Source organism: Nicotiana tabacum, chromosome 9 (genome assembly GCF_000715075.1).
Source record: "Nicotiana tabacum cultivar K326 chromosome 9, ASM71507v2, whole genome shotgun sequence".
Lineage (NCBI taxonomy): Eukaryota > Viridiplantae > Streptophyta > Magnoliopsida > Solanales > Solanaceae > Nicotiana > Nicotiana tabacum.
Window position 1 is genome coordinate 56948506 of NC_134088.1, and position 24824 is coordinate 56973329.

The following is a 24824-nucleotide window of genomic DNA, read 5'->3' on the forward strand; positions in this document are numbered from 1 at the left end:
CCTAATCCGTACTTTTAACCACTTACAACATCATTATTTCACTGGCTCTCTTGGCCAAGCATATGATTCTTTATTCATGGCGCAATGGCCGTGTTTTATATTCCACACTTTCATTTCTTTTCTTTCATAGATCATCATCATAATTATCAACAAGTAGAATATTTCAGAAATCATAACTTTAAGTTCATTGGTGATGAAGGCTTTAAACATAATCGATTCCTTTCCAATAAATGGAGTAAAATGATTGGCAATCAAAGAACAAATTAAAATCATACACAATTTCCACTCACTAATACATAAGAATGCAAAGCACATTGAAAATTATTTACAAAGCCTAGCATTAGCTAAAACAGCCACATATAGGCATCACTTGAGTTCGTAAACTTTTAGCCGATTATATTGTCGAAGTAAATCTTGGAAAAGTTGAATCAAAGCTCATTCATAATCTTTCTCATATTATTTCATTTTATTGGCACCATTGGCCACAAGTATAACTTTCACTATTGGCACGTTGGCCACACTTTATATCTCCAATTCACTTATTTCACTTCCAGTTATCTTTATAGGTTATCAACAATAAGACAATTCCAATCAAGACTTTAGGTACACATATGAGCAATTAAGAGTCTTAAGAATATTGAGATTTTCTCACATAATTTGGCATACTAGCTTTCATTTGAAATACGATTCAAAGCCACAATATTTTAATACACAACCCATACTTTGTAACTCATGGGAACATTATGGAGTTCAATTCCAAGAGAGAAAGTTTAGCCAACATACCTTGATGGAGCTCTTTAGTGCTACTAACACCACCTACTACTCTTACAACTTCAATCTACATCAACATAATTCAATTGGACCAATATTAGTAACAAATTCCATAATTTAGGCCATTAGGCATTTTATCAAACACCTAGTAGGTATGAATGTATACATCTCTTACCCATAAAATTAGTTCATCCAACTACTACCATTTACCAACAATTTATCCCACCATCATTCTTAAATAATTCATAACTTCCAACATCACATACATGATCATCCATCCACACCCAACCAACAAAATTCCATCAAACAATCACCTTTCAATCTCTACAATGGATATGTATTTAAATTGGGAAGTTATGGCTTCAAATCACCATACCATAAGTTCCAATACTTAATTCATACTCATATTCTCATAATATATCCATACATGTATGTCTAAGGGTGTAGGATTACCTTTTGGAAAAAATCTTGCAAAACCCTCCTTTGAGTTCTTGAAGAACTTTCTTGAAGATCTATGTATTTTATGGAGGATTGAGTTAGATTTAGGGTGGAATTGATGGAATGAAACATAAAATTAGTAGGGATTACTCACCTTGAAGATGGGGGGAGTTGGAGGTCTTGAGAGAATGGAGGAAAACCCCAAATTTCGGCCAAGAAAAATGCGGTAAAATGAACCCCGAATGAGTATATAGCGTTTCGGGCGTCACAGGCAGCGTGGGGCGCTACCTGTGGCCCAATTTCCAGAACCTCAAAAATCCCAGTGCCAGGGCTAGCGCCCCACGCTACCCTAGGCGCTGGCGATGGAAAATCTTTTCTATTTCGCCCGAAAATGGGCATAACTCTCTCATACGATGTCCGAATTTGACGATTCTTTTTGATACGGCTCCGTAATATTAATACGGATCTAATGCTTCAATCAAAACTGAATTTGGAGTTCATATGTTTATTTTGATACCATATACTCGAAGAAGCGACGTCGAAATATCCTAGAAATATCCAAATTAAATTCCGGGCATACGCCCGAGTCCAAAATCACCATTCGGACCTAACAGAATTATCAAAACTCTGATTCGAGGTCGAATACAAAAGAAAACTCAAACTTGATCATAAAATACCATTGGTCTCCTTTAATACTAGAATATATTATTCCCGAATATCGTTACCGCACTTTAAAAATCTTAATCATTAGGAAATTTTAACGGGGTCTTACAAATTCATTTGCAAAATTTTACGAGGTTTTACACTTAAGTACATCGAAAATTTCCGGGGTGTTATATAAAGTAACCTGGAGTTCGGTAGCAGACCTCAGTAACGATAAATTGAAGTAAGAATTATGGTATAGTATGGCCTACTTAGATGAAAGTAAAGCTAATGATGCCCAGAGGGACAACTTGACATAATTTTATATATGAACACAAAGTGAAGCCTAGAGATTGGCTAAAAGCTGGAGGAAAGAGAAGAGAAGAGTCGCATAGGCGCACATACAAAGTTAGAGTCGTACAGGCTGCATGATAGAAGGTAGCAATAGTTACAAGATTAGAAGGATTCCGACTACAAGTCGTAGTGTGAGAAAGAGGCTTAAAGGAAGGAATGCCATGGCCTTTGGATTTATTCAAAGAAGAATTGCCTAAATGGCAAGGAGAATATTAAAGTATTCGGAAGACATAAGTTAAGAAAATGATAAGAGCATTAGTCAACATTCGAGGACGAATGTTCCAAAGGGGGGAATGATGTTATACCCCATGTTTTCGTACATAAAAGTACGTTATAAGTAAATTGATGAAAGCTCGGAAATGAGATATTACATCCTGCATTTTCGTACGTTAAAGTTTCGTCATAAGTTAATCGACGTATGTTCGAGAATGAGATTATTTTAGGATTATAAGCATTATACAATTTCAAACAAGTGATGAGTAAATTTGTGAAGGTGAGAGGGTAAGAAAATCGAAGAAAATGAATTTCGTCGAAGTTTGACATTTTGGGATAAAATACGGCCTGAGCTAAAATACCCGATATTTATGGACTACTGTCATGCAAGGTACCACATGATCATGATAGTAAGGTGTATAAGGTATGTTAAAAGCGGGTAGTATTTTAAGTAATTTGAGATAATTCCTAATTATGTAGATAATTAAGTAATTATTGGATTAGTGGGGGATTAATAATTGATTAAGAAATTAAGTGAATAATTATTGGATAAAGATTTAATCCTTAACGTGGCAGCCCACAAAGTAACAAAAATGTGACTCTTAAAGTTCACATATAGGTGGCATATTCATAATAATAGGTTGCTAAGTTAACTACAAGAGTGGGACCCACAACCCCAATATTAAGAGACTTTCTCATATGCTTATACTTATGCTTGCTTACGAATGAATCTCAAACCAAAGAGATTATATGAAGTCTTCAAAAAAGGTAACGAATGAATCTCAAAAGAATTCAAAGAAAGACATATTCAATCTTCATAGCAAAGCAAAATGCTTCAACAAACTATACAACTGATGACAACGTGATTTTTCTTTCATTTTGGAAAGGCTACTAATAACATTCACACTTCATTTTGTGTGAAGAATGAATTATCAATGTTTAACATCTCTTAGTTAAGGATTCATTTTGGGAATTCATGCCAACACCTTGAGGATAACTCTTTTGAATATGATCCAAGATTGAATGTTCATCTACGAGGCTTCTTAGAAAATAGCAACAAGATTTTGCGATTCTGAAGGAGTACGGTGCAATCTTTCTCAAGAATATCATACGGATGTTTTCTTACTTCGATCCATCATCACATGTTTTATCACAAAAGACGTGTGTTAGAGGGATTGTCAAGAAAATCGACTCAGGTATGTTAAGGCTATCCCTTCTTTCTTTTGGTATGATCTATACGACACAAACGAAACAAGCAAATGCACAATTTCCATAAATGACTCTATTCATAGAAATACTAGAGATGCTTATGTTCTTGATTCTCCATGTGTCATATTATTGTATCATCTGTTCATGGGTCTCAGAAAATACGTAAGATGATAAAGTTTATTTCATGATATTAATCAAAGGTATAATGGTCTTATGACATTCCGAAAGATTTTATTGACGTACTTTTCATGCATTGCATTCATTTATACATGTACATTGACCCATGACCAGATGGCGATATATACGCATATTTATATGTATATGGGATATGGGAAAGGGTTACGGCGTTATATACGTACCACTATCTGATTAGTTGGTATACGTTGATAATTTGCCCACAGTGGCCGAAATGATATGATGAGATGCCCTCAGAGGCTTGATGATGTTAAGAATGCATATACCTATGCATGGTATGACATTTATACACATATGCATTGTAAATATAAATGACTCACAGAGCTATTCAGACATACATGTTGAGTCTTTTACTCCATGTTTCTCTCATGTCTATTGTTTACTGATTTTTATTCCTTACATACTCGGTACATTATTTGTACTAACATCATTTTTTCTTGAGGGCGCTGCGTTTCATGCCCGCAGGTCCCGATAGACAGGTCGAGAGTCCTCCAAGTAGCCTATCAGCTCAGCGGAAGATGTTGGTGCGCTCCATTTGCTCCAGAGTTGCTATTGGTCAGTATGATTAGGACATATTTTGATTGGTATGGCAGGGCTCTGTCCCGACCTTTATGACATCTATGTATCCTTAGAGGCTTGTAGACATATGTCGTATACATGAAAGATTGTATGGCCTTATCGGCCTATGTTCAGTGTAATTTTGGTCTTATAGGCCAGTATATCATATGTATAAGTTTGCATTCCCTCACGCTTTACTCGGGTTCATTTACCTATGATAGAATGATATGAAAGATATGTTACGTTGGTATTCGGTTGAGTAAGGTACCGGGTGCCCGTCGCGGCTCATCAGTTTGGGTCGTGACAGCGGCATAGCCACTTTGTGTAGGTTCTTGGTACTATGGTTATACATCCACCCGCATACATTGGGTTGAGGCGGCAGGGCCGCTTGAGTAGAGTTGTGGTATTGTACTTACACCTCCACTTGCATACATCGGGTGAGGCAGCGGGGCCGCTTTGTGTGAAGATGGTTACAGAGGATCTCATCTTAAATCCTATAAATGTTATTGATAGCTCTTAATAAGCTTGCTCTGGTTTAAACGGTTATCCATATTATTCTATTGTCGCCCTGATTCATCATATTCATATTGTATTTCTTAATTCTTAAATTGGTGTTTGATTTTCATACTAGTACTATTTGACGGTACTAACGTCCCTTTTGCCGAGGGTGCTGCATCTTTAAATGGATGTTGGTGATTCCACAACAGGAGTTATTGATCAGTGATAGTAGTACACCTTCTTTCCAACTGACTTGGTGAGCCCCACTTCATCCCGGGGTCATGTATCCTTTGTTCTTTGTGTATTCTGTTTGAGGTATAGCCGGGGCCTTCTTGCCAGCATTATCATTGTACAATTCTTTATTTATAGAGGTTTCGTAGACATAGTGTGGGTTGTGTATTGATTGATTCTGGGAAAGACAAACTATGTTATGTTGGGTTGTATTACTTGTCCTATTTGAGACTTTAAAAATGATGAAAACCATTGGTAGTGAATTGGCATTGTAGACATGATCACGTTTTTGTCTAATTAATTAAAATATGTATTATCTTCATTCGTGGATGAATTTGGGTAGATGAAAATCTAACAAACTTGCTCGGTCGGGTTCACTCGGTTGAGCGCTGGTCCGCTCCTCGGTTTTGGGGCGTGACAATTGGATCCTTTGCCACCATCTCTTGCGCCTCACCTCCCCTTTCAAAAGGTCTTTCAACATGTGGCTGCACAAAATCACAAGAACTAATACAAGAAAGAGTTAATGTGTTAGGAAGTAAAGAAAACATTTTCTTGCTTACACTCTCTTTGACTTTTATCACAAGACTAACTAACTTTCTCCTCACCCTTAGCCTCTTTTCTCTCACTAAAGTTTTTTTCTCTTTCTTCACTCAAACCCTCTTGTATTTCTCTCTCTACTTCACAGACTTTTGTTATCTCATTGCCTTCTCTCTTTTCTTTTTTCTCAAGATCACTCTTTACTTCACTTGACAACCCACTCTTTTCACTCAAGACAACCTCTCCTTTTTTCTCTCTTAGAATGTCAACATGTACTCCCTTACTCTCATTTTTTTCTCTCTCATATTTTTCCATATTCTCTTTAACAATCTTTTCACCTTCACAAATTTGTGAGAGAGTCAAAGGCCCAATAATGAGTTTCTTCCCATTAACCTCAAAAGAGTATCTATTTTTTTTCATACTATATGAAGCACTTCTATAGGCATACCATGGCCTTCCCAACAAGATATGAAAACTATTCATTGGAATGACACCACACCAAATCACATCCTCATACCTTCCAATAGAGAATTGCAATAACACTCTTTTATCCACCTTTACTCCTTTCAACATATAGGGTTCAATATGTTCAACACAAGGCAAGTTCAATTTCTCAACCATATAAGTGCTAATTAAGCTATAGCCAAATGCTTTGTCAATTCTAAGGGCATAAATCGCAGACATCACTTTAGCTCTTGTTTGAAAAATAACTTTACCATTGTCTTCCTTCCATTCGGTATACTGTAAGTTCGACTTTTCAAGTTGTTGAGTCATAACTCTCCTCCTTCCACTGTAACTACATGTTTGAGACATCTTGACATAGAAGGAAATATGTATCTCTCAAATTTGGCCTTTTCCCTATAATGCTCTCACCTCTCTTTGCTTTTTCACTCAAAGCAACTATTGATCGTTAATCTTTAGATTTATCAATAAACCTTAATAGTCACAACCTTAGTGATAAGAATGTGGAGTTAGACAAAAGGAAAAAGAAAGTGAAGGATACCTAGGAAGAATAGGAATTGGTTATTAAGAAAAAAAAGGAAAGAATTTTAGAAACCTAAAACCCACAAGAATAAGGAAAGAAGTTACATTAATCTTCAAGAACTTTGATCCCATCTTTTTGTTTCTTTCTTGACTTGGAAGTTAAATTATACTTGAATCTGAAAATAATAATGAGCAATAACACTTTTTTGGGCTGATTTACATTTTTTTTTTGTTTTTATTTTTTTTGGTTTTATTTATGCTCAAAAATCACCCAAGATTAAAATCTTGATTAGCCTATGCTTTGATACCACTTGATAACAACACAATAGAGAATTCAAGAATTTACTAAAGAAAAACAAGAAAATCAAAAAATGTGCGGAAGCTTAAAGAAAATAGGGAAACAAAAAAGAAGATAGAAACTAAAGATAGATTGAATTCAAGAAAGAGTTTCTTGAATTCAAGAAGTCTATTCTTGAAGTTGAATCCTAGCAATAATAATTAGCTAACAAAGAACTAATCGCCTTTAGTAGAGAGTTAAAAATAAGAGATAGATTGTGAAACCCGACCGTTTAGAATAACAAGAACAACAATAAGCCTAAACTTATCTGTCATGACCCGAAATTTCCACCTTCGGACCGTGATGGCGCCTAACATTTTACTTGCTAGGCAAGCCAACGTTAGAATAACATTATCCATTTCTAAAATAATTTTTAAATTTATTAATAACAAGGAAGCAAATGTGGAAGCAGTTTTGAAATAATCCATAATAATAACGGTGTCTAAATACCATCCTAGAATTGGTGTCACAAGTGCACGAGCTTCTAGAATAAATACAAATAAAGGTCTGAATAAAATAAAGCTGTCTGGAAATAAACACACAGCTAAAGTACAATAGACGGGGACTTCAGAACTGCGAACGCCATGCAGTTATACCTCAAGTCTCCTCTGATAGCTGAAATCCGAGAAAGGCTATGGTAAGCCGCTGGGACCAACTCCAAAATCTACACAAGAAGTGCAGAGTGTAGTATTAGTACAACCGACCCCATGTACTGGTAAGTGCTGAGCCTAACCTCGACGAAGTAGTGACGAGGCTAAGGCGGGTCACTTACATTACCTGTACACAATATTAGATACAACAACAATAACAGAAATAAATCAAATAACTCATTTATAATAATTGAAGCCAACTCAGCAGTCATAACCAATTATCATTTTCATCAATTCAGTTGTAGTGTCCAACCCGCTCTCACAATATATTCACATTCAATTCTGTCGTAGCGTGCAGCCCGCTCTCAGAATCACATTCAATTATATTGCAGCGTGCAACCCGCTCTCACAATATATTCACATTCAATTATATTGCAGCGTGCAAACTGCTCTCACAATATATTCATTTTAATCAAGTCTGTTGCGGCGTGCAAACCGATCCTCCAATATGGACTTCTAATAAGTCTGTTGCGGCGTGCAACCCGATCCTCCAATATTGACTTTTAATAAGTCTGTTGCGGCGTGCAACCCGATCCTCCAATATTAACTTTTAATAAGTCTGTTGTCGCGTGCAACCCGATCCTCCAATATTGACTTTTAATAAGTCTGTTGCGGCGTGCAACCCGATCCTCCAATATATTTATTTACCAATCAATTCTTATAGAAGAAATTCTCCAATAAACGCAACAATTTATATAAAATCGTAAGACAACAAGCATACAATAATTATAATTTAATTATGAAACAAACAATAACAATTAGCAATTTATTATAGAAATCAGGGAGAAAATAGGTAGTTTAATATTTAATATGCTAAATGTCAAATAACAATTAAAACACATAATTCAAATAGCATGTAACAATTAATGCAGGAATTCAAAAATTAATATTTTGACAAAGAATAAGAGAGAAACAATTATTATAATAATTAATTTATGATTAAAAATAATTTATGATTTTCAAGTAAGCATGCAAATAATTAATTTGACGACGTATAGACACCCGTCACCTCGCCTATACGTCGTTTGCAGGCAATTCACATAACAAACAATTACTCAACCACAACTTTTCCTTTTAAATTTGTCTCCAAAAGCTTCAAATCTATTCACAAACAATTCGATATACTCAATATGAATCATAGGAATTAATTCCATATGAATTTAAAAATTTTCCGGATAAAAATCTGAAATTTATTAAAATATTCGTCAGTGGGACCCACGTCTCAAATCCCGGAAAAACTCACAAAATCCGAACACCCGTTCCGATACGAGTTCAACCATACCAAATTTGTCCAATTTCGATATCAAATGGACCTTCAAATCTTAAATTTTTGTTTTTGGAAGATTTTAGAAAAATCTGATTTTTCCTCCATAAATTCACGGATTCATGATATAAATGAGTATAAAATCATGAAATATAATTAATATAGGATAAGGAACAATTACCCAAATATTTCCCGTGAAAATCGCCCAAACATCGCCTCTTGAGGTTTTAGGTTTTGAAGATTTGGGAAATGAATCAAAAATCCCGTCCAAAAGTTATTTTGTTCAGCTGCAGGTGGCGCAATTGCGACCTGAGCTTCGCAAATGCGAAGATTATGTCGCATTTGCTACAATTGGCCCTTTGCAATTGCGAAGATAAACTCGCAATTGTGAGAACTGCTGGCCTAGGCTTTCTTCGTAATTGCGATAAAAATCTCGCAATTGCCATACCTTCTTGGTTCGCATTTGCGATGCCTGATCTCGCAATTGCGAGATCAGAGGCCTGCAACAGGTTCAGTTATACCAGCAAAATTTTCTAAGTTCAAAATATCCCATGGCCTATCCGAAACTCACCCGAGCCCCTCGGGACCTTATCTAAATATCCCAACAAGTCCCGTAACATCATACGGACTTACCCGGGGTCTCAAATCATATTGAAATTGCAATTCACACCTCGATTCAGACTTTGAGTTTTTAAACTTTTCAATTTGCAAACCTCGTGCCAAAACATATTAAATGAATCCGAAATAACTTCAAATTTGGCACACAAGTCATAAATGACATAACAGGAGCTGTTCAAATTTCTAGAATCGTATTCCGGCTCCGATATCAAAAAGTCAACCCCGTGGTCAAATTTGGAATCTTTAGCCTTAAATTGCTGGTTCCGTTAAATGGTCGTAATTTGAGCTATGGACCTGAAAATTAAATTTCAGGCATACGCCCAAGTCCCAAATCACGATACGAAGCTACCGAAACTGTCAAAACACTGATCCGGGTTCGTTTGCTAAAAATATTGACCAAAGTCAACTCAGTTACGTTTTAAAGCTCTATTTCATATTTTAATCCATTTTTTTCACATGAAAACTTTCCGGAAAATTTTACGGACTGCGCACGCAAGTCGAGGAATGATAAATGGTGCTTTTCAAGGTCTTAAAACATAGAATTACTTATTAAATTTAAAGATGACAACTTGGGTCATCACATTCTCCACCTCTAAAACAAACGTTCGTCCTCGAACGGAGTTAGAAAGAAGTACCTGAGCTTTTGAATAGGTGTGGATATTTACTCTGCATGTCCGAATCGGACTCCCAGGTAGATGCCTCTACCGGCTGACCTCTCCATTGCACCCGAACTGAAGGATAACTCTTAGACCTCAACTGCCAGACCTGCCGGGCTAGAATAGCCACCGGCTCCTCCTCGTAAGTCAAATCTTTGTCCAATTGGACTGAGTTAAAATCTAACACATGGGATGGATCACCATGATATTTCCGTAGCGTAGACACATGGAACACCGAATGAACCACTGATAAACTAGGTGGTAATGCAAGCCTGTAGGCTACTTCACCCACCCTTTCAAGAATTTCAAAGGGTCCGATATACCTAGGGCTCAACTTGCCCTTCTTTTCGAACCTCATTACACCGTTCATAGGTGAAATCCGGAGCAATATTCGTTCTCCAACCATGAATGAAATATCACGAACTTTATGGTCGGCATAACTCTTTTGCCTAGACTGATCTGTGCGAAGTCGATCCTGAATGCTCATAGGAGCCATCTGAATGCTCGACTGGTAGCTATTATTATAAGCAAACTTCGCAAGTGGCAAGAAATGATCCCAAGAACCTCCAAAGTCTATAACACAAGCGCGAAGCATATCTTCCAATATCTAAATAGTGGGCTCTGACTGTCCGTTTGTCTGTGGATGAAATATTGTACTCAACTCCACCCGCGTGCCTAACTCATGCTGTACAGCCCTCCAGAAATGTGAGGTAAACTGCGTACCTCGATCTAAAATAATAGACACGGGCACACCGTGAAGGCGGACAATCTCACGAATGTAAATTTCAGGTAACCTCTCTGAAGAATAGGTAACTGCAACTAGAATGAAATTGGCTGACTTGGTCAACCTGTCCACAATGACCCAAACTGCGTCAAATTTTCTCTGAGTCCGTGGGAGCCAAACAACAAAATCAGTAGTGATACGCTCCCACTTCCACTCAGGAATTTCTAACTTCTTAACCAAACCACCAGGTCTCTGATTCTCGTACTTAACTTGCTGACAATTCAGACACCGAGCTACATGTGCAACTATATGCTTTTTTCATTCTCCTCCAACAATAATGTTGCCGCAAATCTTGATAAATTTTAGTGGTACCTGGATGAATAGAATACCTAGAACTGTGTGCCTCTTCAAGAATTAATTCACGAAGCCCATCCACATTAAGCACACAAATACGGACCTGCATTCGCAGAACTCCATCTTCCCCCACAGCAACCTGTTTGGCATCACCGAGCGGTACCGTGTCCTTAAGGACAAGTAAATGAGGTTCATCATACTGCCTCTCTCTAATGCGCTCATATAAAGAAGACCGAGGGGCTGTGCAAGATAGAACCCGACTGGGTTCTGAAACATCTAACCTCACGAACTGATTAGCCAAAGTCTGAACATCTGCAGCAAATGGCCTCTCACCAACCGGAATATACGCAAGACTGCCCATACTCAAAGCCTTTCTACTCAAGGCATCGGCCACCACATTGGCCCTTCTGGGGTGATACAAAATGGTGATATCATAGTCTTTCAACAACTCCAACCATCTTCTCTGCCTCAAATTAAGATCTTTTTGTCTGAACAAATAGTGAAGGTTGCGATGATCAGTAAATACCTCACACGAGACACCGTAGAGGTAATGCCTCCAAATCTTTAGCGCATGAACAATGGCTGCCAATTCTAAGTCATGAACAGGATAATTCTTCTCGTGAACTTTCAACTGTCGCGACGCATATGCAATTACCTTGCCATCATGCATTAATACGGCACCAAGCCCAATGTGAGATGCATCACAATATACCGTATACGATCCTGAGCCTGTGGGTAATACCAATACTGGCGCCGTAGTTAAAGCGGTCTTGAGCTTCTAAAAGTTCAACTCACACTCGTCTGACCATCTGAATGGAACACCCTTCTGGGTCAATCTGGTCTTAATAGTTGTTCATAATCAATTATAGAATCGTCAATTAACTTCATGTTAACAAAAATCTCGTTTCACACCTTCATAATACTAATAACGAGATGCGAGGCATGAAGACGTCATAATTATTTATTTGAATTAACGAGTCACATTTAATGCCATCTGGGCGGGCACCTACCTCGTAGGTTACAACTCAATATTACAATACGAATTTGGCAAGTATGCACAGAGAATTTTATACAAATATTTTAAAATAAGCCTAGCAAGCATGACCCCCTATTAGTACTATAGTACAAATTTAATTTCACAAGGGAGGATTTAAACATAGGGATTTTTATCACAAGGATCTCATCCTTATATAACTTCCACCGCAGCTCGTAGCCCGATTTAAACATATCATTTTATATTAAAATGCGAGGATCTCGTCCTCAGTTTTGAATCACAAGTAATATGCCATCTTTAGCCTCACATCTATTATTAGTGACCAACATGGAATGATAGGTGTAGTTATCTCCATAAAATCTCCCAACATGAGTAAACACATAAGTAGATTATAGAATTATGAAGCTCGCTCATAAATGAAGCATAATAGGAGGACTCGTCTCGATACTCAGAACCAAATCAAGTTAAGGAAATTATTCCTTTATATTAAACTGAGGTTGCGCCTGTAACAGAACCATCTGATGTATCGACCTCCGCCATACCATAAAATAATTGTATCAACGGCTAGGTCTCCACCTCTAGGACGCCTTCTACCCGCCAGTCCTCCACCCCTAACTGGTCGTGTGGGTGATGTAGTAACTGCAATGGGGCACGTAGCCTGAGTGCTTTGATGAAATATGTCTCTCCCAAGTCTGGGATAATTTTCTCATGATGTGCCTAGTATCACCGCATTCATAACAACCCATTTGCGAGTTTGGTTGCTCATACTGAGTCTGTGCCAGATAATTAGAATAACCATTGTAGGACACTTATGTCAGTGGTGCATTAAAAGAACTTACTGGAGCACCTCGATTAATCCGATGTGCGAACTGGGCTAGCCGACTGCCCGAGCCCCCGGCATAATGATTTATACTCGCAGAGTAGAATCCACTGAATCCCCAGAACCTCGAGACATCTTGTTCTCCTTAGTTTCCTTTTTCCTCACCCCGAACACGTTCTAATATCTTGGCAATTTCTACCACTAGTGGAAATGAAGTATCAGCCTGTAGCTTCCGATTCATACAAAATTTTACGATCATAATGAGTCCTTTAATGATTATGTGGACGCGCTCTCTGGCTGTAGGAAGCAAAGTAGGAATATGACGGGCTAACTCTTTGAACCTGATGGCATATTATGACACCGTCATGGTAACCTGATGCAATCGTTCAAACCCTATGCGCCATGCATTACGGAGAGTCCGGAAAACAAACTCTTTCAAAAGTATTTTCGAGAATCGAGCCAAGTGGGCGGTGTTGTATTGGCTGGTCTGCCCTCTTCGTAGGCTTACCACAGACACTTGTGGAGAATTATCTCTCCCAAGGCCAATTTCTTATTTTGTTATGCTGACTCAACACTGTTGAGCTAACCCATTTCTTAACATACTCTTCGATTCTTCATTGGGGGTAAACTCTACCCTTATTTATATACAATGATCACAAAAGTAGAGCTCCATACAAACAATTCTTAGTCCAAAATCTCGTCAACCACTGTACTTCCTCCGAAGCACCCCAAAATCCACAACCGTGACGTCCACGTTGAGTAGGCCTTCTGTAAATTTAATGTTGTTTCTCTAACTCCTTTGGTACTGAAGTATAAGATTATTTCGGAGGCAGACATACCGCAAGTCCCAACCTTATTCTCTACAAGATCTCAGGACTTAAACACATGTAAATTTTGGGAGAACCTTTCAGTACCACATATATACATTTCGGGCCAAAACTGATATAACACATGACTCACAATCGATTCCTTTATAGTGGATTCCCCCACTCGGCGCAAAGTCATAGTTTACCTCGTTCGATGGTCCACAATATTAAACTTCACAACTCGTATAAATCAACTAGATGCCAAGGTACATTGCACCCCCCACATTATTCACTGGGTGATCTCTTTATACATCCGCATCTTCAGTCGGAATCACATGTTGAGGCAATATTTGAGCATCTCTAGCTCCCTCGTAGTTCATCTGCGGCATCACGAACCGTCGACGCACAACTGATATCGAGAGCGCAATGTACACATGAGTAGATACAAAGGAATGTGAGATATAGGTTTCAAGCAAAATCAATGTCGCACGATAAGGAATGAAAGAGGTGATATTGTTACTAAACTTCATAGCCTCTGAGAGATAAGTACAGACGTCTCCGTACCGATCCTTCAGACTCTAGTAAGCTTGCTCGTGACACGTGAGACCTATGCAAGCGTGCAACCCCCTCTCACAATATATTCACATTCAGTTCTGTTGCAGCGTACAATCCGCTCTCACAATATATTCACATTCAATTCTGTTGCAGCGTGCAACCCGCTCTCACAATATATTCATTTTAATCAAGTCTGTTGCGGCGTGCAACCCGATCCTCCAATATGGACTTTTAATAAGTCTGTTACGGCGTGCACCCCGATCATCCAATATGGACTTTTAATAAGTCTGTTGCGGCGTGCAACCCGATCCTCCAATATTGACTTTTAATAAGTCTGTTGCGGTGTGTGCAATCCGATCCTCCAATATTGACTTTTAATAAGTCTGTTGCGGTGTGCAACCCGATCCTCCAATATATTCATTTACCAATCAATTCTTATAGAATAAATTCTCCAATAAACGCAACAATTAATATAAAATCGTAAGACAACAAGCATACAACAATTATAATTTAATTATGAAACAAACAATAACAATTAGCAATTTATTATAGAAATCAGGGAGAAAATAGGCAGTTTAATATTTAACATGCTAAATGTCAAATAACAATTAAAACACATAATTCAAATAGCATGTAACAATTAATGCAAGAATTCAAAAATTAATATTTTGACAAAGAATAAGAGAGAAACAATCATTATAATAATTAATTTATGATTAAAAACAATTTATGATTTTCAAGTAAACATGCAAACAATTAATTTGACGACGTACAGACACTCGTCACCTCGCCTATACGTCGTTTACATGCAATTCACATAACAAATAATTTAAGGGTTTTATTCCCTCAAGTCAAGGTTAACCCTGACACTTATCTCGCTTTGCAAATTCTAATCAATTACTCAACCACAACTTTTCCTTTTAAATTTGTCTCCAAAAGCTTCAAATCTATTCACAAACAATTCGATATACTCAATACGAATCATAGGAATTAATTCCATATGAATTTACAAATTTTTCGGATAAAAATCCAAAATTCATTAAAATATTTGGCAGTGGGACCCACATCTCAAATCTTGGAAAAACTAACGTAATTCAAACACCCGTTCTGATACGAGTTCAACCATACCAAAATTGTCCAATTCCGATATCAAATGGACCTTCAAATCTTAAATTTTCGTTTTTGGAAGATTTTAGAAAAATCTGATTTTTCCTCCATACATTCATGGATTCATGATATAAATGAGTATGAAATCATGAAATATAATCAATATAGGATAAGGAACACTTAACCCAATGTTTTTCCATGAAAATCGCCCAAAAATCGCCTCTTGAGGTTTTAGGTTTTGAAGATTTGGGAAATGAATCAAAAATCCCGTCCAAAAGTTATTTTGTTCAGCTGCAGTGTCGCAATTGCGACCTGAGCTTCGCAAATGCGAAGAAACACTCGCAGTTGCGATGCCCTTCACAATCCCACTGCCTTCGCAAATGCGAAGATTATGTCGCATTTGCGACAATTGGCCCTTCACAATTGCGAGAACTGCTGGCCTAGGCTTTCTTCGCAATTGCGATAAAAATCTCGCAATTTCCATACCTGCTTGGTTCGCATTTGCGATCCCTGATATCGCAATTGCGAGATCAGAGGCTTGCAACAGGTTCAGTTATACCAGTAAAATGTTTTAAGTTCAAAACATCCTGTGGCCTATCCGAAACACACCCGAGCCCCTCGGGGCCTTATCCAAATATCCCAACAAGTCCCGTAACATCATACGGACTTACTCGGGGGCTCAAATAACATCGAAATTGCAATTCACACCACGATTCGGACTTTGAGTTTTTAAACTTTTCAATTTACAAACTTCGCGCCAAAATATATTAAATGAATCTGGGATTGAATGATACATAACGGAGCTGTTCAAATTTCCATAATCGAATTCCGGCTCCGATATCAAAAAGTCAACCCCGTGGTCAAACTTGGAATCTTTGGCCTTAAATTGCTGGTTCCGTTAAATGGTCGTAATTTGAGTTAGGGACCTCCAAATTAAATTCTGGGCATACGCCCAAGTCCCAAATCACGATACGGAGCTACCGAAACTGTCAAAATACTTGAACATATTAATATTTGAAGTTGGGTCAATGTTCGGACAGTTTTGTGAATGTCGGATAGCGTGAAGTATCATCCCTTTGCTCCAATTCTCCCAAGGTATTCACCAAATGTTGCATGCCTACAAAATAAAATAAAAACGCACTCAAATTAATATATTTTAAAAATAAAGTAGTACAAAATATATTATCAAGAGAGATGCTAAATAGTCAATCACAAGTTAATTCATCACCAGTTTAATTAAGAATCATGATTATCTCCATTTAGGCTCACTTGAGATACGTGTATAAATTTTAAATTCTCATCCACACCTGTGACTTCCGATCTCATATCAAGTAGCTTCTTTACCAACCCACGCATTACTTCTTGAGCTTTTCTAGCTATAGCTCTCATGATTGGTCCAGTTGGTAAATATAGATCCTTGATTGCAATTTTCCCGAGTGTGCTTGTATCATTCTCCCGGTCTTCAAAAGAATTCTCCTGGAATATTCACCTACATCAAAGGGAGAAAGATCAGATACATTCAAAGTCACACTTACTTGATACTCACCTGGCAAGTCGATCTTATATGCATTATCATTGATTCTTTCCAAGACTTGGAATGGTCCATCTCCACGTGGATGAAACTTTATTTTTGTTTTAGTTGGAAATCTTTCCTTTCTCATGTGTACCCAAACCCAATCTCCTGGTTGAAAGGTCACACATTTTCTTCTTTTGTTAGCTTTCGATGCATGCTGTCCTTTTTTCTTTTCAATATGTTGTCGTGCGTGTTCAAGGATTTTCTTCATCAGCTTAGCCTTCCTGTTACCATCTAAGATAACAAGCTCTTTTATAGGTAAAGGAACCAAATCTAATGGTGTCAAAGGATTAAACCGTACACAACTTCAAACGGAGAAAAACCTGTAGAAGAATGCATTGTTCTTTTTTATTTAAATTCAACAAGAGGTATACAATCTTCCCAACGTTTCATGTTCTATGTAATCACAACACACAATAAAGCACCTAACGTTTTATTAACCACTTCTATTTGACCATCAATTTTGTGACACGGTATGAAATGAGACATTTTAGAGAATCTGTCAACAACAACAAATATGCTATCCACCCCCCTTTTTGACCTAGGTAGTCCTAACATGAAGTTCATAGACAAATCAACCTAAGGTCCACTAGGTACTGGTAAAGGTGTGTACAATCCATGAGGCGAGTTTGGACTTTGCTTGCCTACACGATATGCATTGGACATAGATTCATTCGATGTCCCTATGCATATGAGGCCAAAATAAATGTTCATGCAATATGTCCAAAGTTTTTTGAACACCAAAATGCCCCATCAAGCCTCCAGAATAGGCTTCTCTTACTAGTAACTCTCTTATAGAATACATAGGAGTTCATAGTTTACCTTTTCTGAATAAATAGCCTTCGTATATATAATATTTATCAAAAGAAGTATCTGCACATGCTTCAAACATCTGACAAAAAACATGATCTTTAGCATATATTTTTTTAATATGCTTGTATTGAATCACGAGATAGTGCGTCAGCAACTACATTTTCCTTACTATGCTTGTATTGAATCACGTAAGGAAATGTTTCTATAAATTCAACCCATTTGGCATGCCTTCGGTTGAGCTTTCCTTGACCTTTCAAATGCTTCAAAGACTCATGGTCTGTCTGAAAAATGAACTCCTTAGGCCAAAGGTAGTGTTGCCATGTCTCTAACGACCTCACCAATGCATAAAGCTCCTTATCATATGTTGAACAATTCAATGTGGCTCCTCCAAGTTTTTCACTAAAGAATGCAATTCGTTTTTGATCTAACATTAGCACTGTAACAACCCGATCGGTAGTTTCGAGAGTTGTAGCCCCCTCCCCCCCCCCCCAATTACTGCTCATTTTATGCTTTACAGTTGTTATGTGACTTGCTGGGGTAGATGGTTCGAGTTCGGAGAGGTTTCAGAATGAATTGAGACACTTAGTCTCAAAGTTGAAAGCTTAAGTTGAAAAGGTTGACTGGATGTTGACTTGGGTGTAAATGGCTCCAGATTGGAGCTTTGATGCTTCCATTAGCTCTATTGGGTGATTTTGGACTTAGGCGCGTGTCCGGATAGTGATTTGGAGGTCCGTAGTTTAATAAGGCTTGAAATGGTGAAAGTTGGAAATTTAAAAGTTTGACCGAGAATGGGCTTTGTGGTTACTAGGCTCGGATTGAGGTTCCAGTAGTTGGAGTAGGTCCGTGATGTCATTTTTGACTTGTGTGAAAATTTTGAGGTCAATCGTACGTGATTTGATAGGTTTCGGCATCGAATGTAGAAATCAGAAGTTTAAAAGTTCATTAGGCTTGAATATATACGTGATTCATGTTTTTGATGTTGTTTGATGTGATTTGACGGTTCGACTAAGCTCGTATGATGTTTTAGGACTTTATGGTATGTTTGGTTGAGGTCCTGGGGGCCTCAGGTGACTTTCAGATGGTTAACAGATCAATTTTTGGACTTAGAGAATTTCTGGTGCACTGATCTGGTTTCCTTATACGTGATCGATTGGGAAGGTCCGCGATCACGTAGGCTAGTTTGAGCAGTTGTGATGTTTTGTTTTATGCAATTTCTAGTTCTGGCATGCGATAACATAGGTTGGGGGAAATAGTGCATCACGAACGCGTGGGCTAGGCCGTGTTTGGGAAGAAGAGGTGAGGCAGCTGGGGTTCACACCCGTTGTTCTATGCGAACACGTGGGCCATCCGTGACTGCGTAAGCTTGGGAAGCCTGTGCTTCACGTTAGCGTGTGTTCTTGTGCGGTCGCGTAAAGGAGTTTCTGGGGGAAGTGAAGTTTGTGCTACGCGATCGCGAAGATTTTCCCGTGATCGCGAAGAAGGGATACCTGGGCAGATTTAAATATTTCAAAAACACGAGGGTTTGTGTTCATAACACAAACTTGATTTTGGGAGCTCGGTGGGAGGCGATTCTTGGAGAGATTTTCAAGTGGGTGTTTGGAGTAAGTGATTTTTACCTAGTTTTGGTTAATTTCCATATTTATGTCCTTGATTTCATCATTAAATTAGTGATTTGGGGTGGGAAATTAGGGGGGGGGGAGGATGGAGAAAAGTTCTTATGCCGAATTTTAAGGTGTTGATCATGATTTTGGTATAGGATTTGAGTAATTTTGGCAAGGCTGGACTCGTGGTTGAATGGGTATTCGTATTTTGTGACTTTTAACCGATTTCGAGACGTGGGCCCGGGGGCCGACTTTTGAGTTGACTTTTTGTCTTTTGATTAAGAGCTTAGTATTTTCTTGTCGAATTGATTCCTTTAGCTCGTGTTGATTGTACTGAACTATTTATGACTAGATTCGAGGCATTCGGAGGACGTTTCGTGAGGCAAGGGCATGTTGAAGTAGATATTTGCGCAGTCTGAGGTAAGTAACACTTATAAACTTGGTCCTTAAGGTACGAAACTCCGATATTATGTGTTATGTGATTGGTGCTGAGGTGACACACATGCTAGGTGACGGGCGTGTGGGCGTGCACCGTAAGAACTGTGACTTGGTCGATTCCATGGAATTGTATAGTTGATTTATCTTATTGTTATCCGTATTTTCTTCATTTGATAAAATAATTGAGCTGCTAATCATGCTAGAAATCATGTTTAGGCTACATGCTGGTACTGTTAGGACCCACAGTAGTCGTTCCTTGTTGTTGAGTTAATTGTTTAATTTAAGTCATGTACTCAGTCGTATGCATCATTCATATCATATCTCAGTCTTTGTTATTGTACATTGTCACATCTTGTATCATTCATTAGGGCTACTTAGTATGAGCGTTGTGAGCCTGAGAGACAGAAGAGATTGATGACTGAGTGAGGCTGAGGGCTTGAATGTGAGTGATATAATGGGATCGGGTTGCACGTCACAGTATATTTATTTATGTATGCCTGGATCTGGCTTATTATAGTGCTTGGGCTGAAGGAGCCCCTCCGGAGTCTTGTAACACCCCGTAAATATTTTCTAATGATTTAAGATATTAAAGTGCGCCAACGATATTTGGGAATAACATATTTGAGTATTAAAGGATACCTATGGAATAAAGCCACATCATGTTGAATTGATAATGTATGTTTAAGGTATGTTGGAACATACAAAGTAGTTTTGGGAATGACAAGAACTTGTGTGGAACAAGTTGGACACATTAAGTGGAAAGTATGTTTCAATTGGCACAAGACCCAACTTCAAATGAATAGCAATCCCTCAATATAATTACTTAGGTGGTGATGTACCTATCAACTTAAAGCTCTTTGAATCTAGTTTCCAACACATCAAACCGTTTGTCATTTGGATATGTATACAGAAGGTTATGGCCATTTTACTGGACCTGTGTCATATGCGCGCCCAGATGCGTGGCCGCGCATATTTGAGAGTTTCTTCCTCAGGTGCGCGGCCAATACATGGTCAATGCACGGCCGAACGTAGGAACTCATTATATATCCCCCAAGGCCGGGTATAGAGAGAGGTTAAGTCATTTTGGCCTAAAATCTGATATTTTTAGAGTGAGAGAGAGTGTCCTAGAGTGAGAAGGTGTTCTTCAATAATTGTTCTTCAATTCTTGCTCAAGTTTTTGGAGGATTAAGAAGGGAAACTCACTAGGTCTTCATCCTAGAGGTAAGATTCTACACCCCTAACCCTCAATTTCGAATTTTGTCTAGAAATGGGTAATTAGCAAGATTATTTTTGGGCATGAGAGTTGTTTATTTTACATGCATGTGTTATCAAATGGTGTAGTAAGATTGTTGAGCTAAAAATGGTAAAGATTGGGTTGTGGGTTGATGGAATCCTCCATAAAAGGACCTTGAAACCTTAATGCACACTTAGTGTTTGATAAAATGCTCAAATTAGCTAGAACCATGAGCATCTTCCTAATCCTGCTCCAACTTGTTATATTTCTAAATTAGGTCGAAGTTGCTAAGAATTTCGGAATATTTTAGAGATTAAGGAAGCTCAATTGAGGTATGTATGGCTAAACCCCCTTCTTCTTAGAATCAAATTCCACGGTGTTCATGTAATTAAAGTAAGACCTTGATCATTATTGAATTGGTGATTCCTAATGTGGTTGTGTCAAAGGATACATGTTCAATATTTATTCTAAATGTTTTATCATGTCATCTTTCCATTTTAGGATATGTTAAAAATGTGGAATATGTATTAGAAATGTTAAGACTTCATGTCAAGATTGAAATAAAGGTTGTTGTGCCAAATTGTATGAAAAGTCTCTATGTGCCTAAGATTCTCAAACGTGCTCATATATGAATCTAATGTCTTGAATGGGAAGCCTTATTGTTGAGGATAATGATAATGATATTTGAACGTAGAAAAAGGCGACTGGAACTATGAAATACGGCCAAGTGCCAAGAATGACTTTGTAATTGAAATCACTAGTGCCAATGAATTGAAAGTATATGAAAGAAGTACGATGTGAATTGATTGACAGAAAATGGTTGATGTCTCAAGTGAGATGGCCTAGCTGACCGGGCCGAGATCGGACTTCGTGTAAGAACACGGTGGTATTGTGGATAAAATTGTGATAATGGTTGATGTCTCAAGTAAGATGGCCTAGTCGATCGGACCGTGATCAGATGCCATACCGCACACATGGTGGTACCTGTGCTGGAAATGATAATTGAAATTATGGATATGGTTGATGTCTCAAATGAGATGACCTAGCCGATCGGGTCGAGATCGGACTCCGTGTAAGAACACTGTGGTATTGTGGATTGTGGCATATGGCACTAAAGATTACCCAACCTAATAAGATGGAAATTGACTTAAGAACTTATGTGATCCTTACTTGATGTTTTAGTATTATTTTGAAGATCTTATTGAACTCATGATTGTTTCCCCCTTGTATTATCGTCCATTCTATTGAGATGGTGTTTTAGCTTTACATACTAAGACTATTTGACGGTACTAACGTCCCTTTTGCTGGGGACACTGCATCTTTAAATGGATACAGGTGGTTACATAACAGACAGTGTTGATCGCAGTTAGTGGTACATCATCATCTTCTCAGCAGACTCGGTGAGCCCCATTTCATTCCGGGGTCATGTATTGTACCTTTTATTTATATTGTGGTCACTTTTTGAGGTATAGACGGGGCTTTATTGCCGGCACCATCATTACTCTCTTTTGTATCTTTAGAGGCTCCGTAGACACTATGTGGGTTGTATATGGGTGTTGGGAATGTTAAACCAGTTATGTTGTGTTTGGTCACTTGTTCCATTCGAACTATAAGAAATATGTATTTTGAGTCTTAAAGGCTCAATGGCTAATCAAATGATTTAGCATCGTATGTATGAACTTCCTGCTATATAATTTATGAAATCATGTCTTTTCTTGATCATGGGAGAATTGGGTAGAAAGAATCTAACAGGCTTGCTCGGCCGGGTTTACTCGGCTAAGCGCCGGTTGTGCTCCTCGGTTTTGGGGCATGACAAACTTGGTATCAGAGCCTATGGTTTTAAAGTGTCATAGGATATCTCGGAGCCATGTCTAGTAGAGTCCTTCTTATCGGTGTGTTGTCAACCACATCTATAAGTTTGAGGCTACTTGGACATTTAGGAATAATACCCTTCTTTGATATTCTGAATCGTGCGATGAAACTAATTGTTGAACTGTTTTTCCTCTAACTCGTGCGTTGAGGTTCAAGGTAAATTTACATGCTCTTTTGGTTTATTCCAAGTAATGTTGTCATGTGACATAACGAATGGGTAAAGGCCTGAATATTAAATAGATGGCACATGTATCATGTTGAATGAATGGTATGGCCATATGAGACAAGTATATAGTACCATGAGCACACTTTATATGAGAAGAGTGCTAGAAGTGATTACCCACCTCCAAAGAGGCATTGACGTGATAAATGAGACCTAAGCTTAACTAGTACATGCGGATAGTATGGGAACCATGTGTATGATTCTAAGATGTAAATTTGTTACATAGGCACGTGATATATGAAAGGCATGGCATGGAGAGTAATGATAAATGTGTAGGTCTCTCACGGGAGACAAGAAGTTATGTAAGAAAAGTTAAGTGACCTACAATGAGAAGACCCTAGCACTATGAATATTACAAAAATCACAGGAATATGCGAAGTGGTGTTACACTCTAAAAAAAAGGATATTGACATGGGGGATTTGGATCCCAAGCCTATGTGGCTGAATAAGAGTAGAGGACTTATGAGGTTAATGCCACGTGGACTTAAATCTTCCTACTAGTCAATCATATACATGAGGACTAGAGATGTGAAACATGTGTCCCTCAAATTGCTAAATTAAAAACTTTTGTCGAAATGTGAAACATTCATCCCAAGTGGGGAGGGAAGGGCCATGATGAGGCTACTTAAGTTCAATAAAACGAGAGTAGGGCCGTGTAGCTATGATGGTTGGATATTTTATTGAAGACATGTGTAATCTAGAAAAGTAGTAAGGGGTAACGTGATTTTCTGAGAGGTTATGCAATGATAAACCACTAGTATGAAAATAATGTGGAAGGTTAAGAAATGTAAATTCTTTGTACGTCAAAATGTACATGACAGGGTCAACGATACTAGAAACTAAGAGTAGGGTTTGCAAAAGGTTTTTTTTTTTGCTTGTTAGAGAGTCAAGGATAATGGAACCCACGGAAGTGCTACAGGTCAAATGTGAAAGGCTTGCGAGTTCTTAGAATGAGTTAATCACGGATTTGCGATTTAACTAAAGTTCCAAAGCTTTGAGAAAGACAGAAGGAGTGGGAGAGATAAATGTTATGTTATAATATCCCAAGAGTGCATCAGGACTTGATGGAGAGTCTCTTAATAATCTTATAAGCAAGGAAGTGTTAAGTGATACACGGATGAACACACTTTCCCACGGATATCCCAACAAGTGTCGAGAGGCGAGCAGGATGAACTCCCAACTAAGGGAAAAGACAACGTAACATATGGAAGAACGCATGGCTATTCACTAACTAGGAAGAATGAGGCGAGAAGAATTGGAATAAAAATCTATAAATTTAGATGGCCATGGTTATCTCAAAATAGTTCGTATCAGAATGGTGGACTCGCCTAGAGCACAAGTGTTAATAGAAGATATAAAGGACCAATTGTAATGAAGCTGACTTGAGTGGCACTGAATATCAACTAAATGATTTAAAGGGAGTTCATGTCTACATATTACATTGGAAAGTGAGACTACTGGTGATGAAGTGGTGGTGTGATAAACTCAACAAACCAGGCACAATGATACTACAAGTTCATGGGAGGCAAATAAGTGTGTGGCACAATAAGGTTGT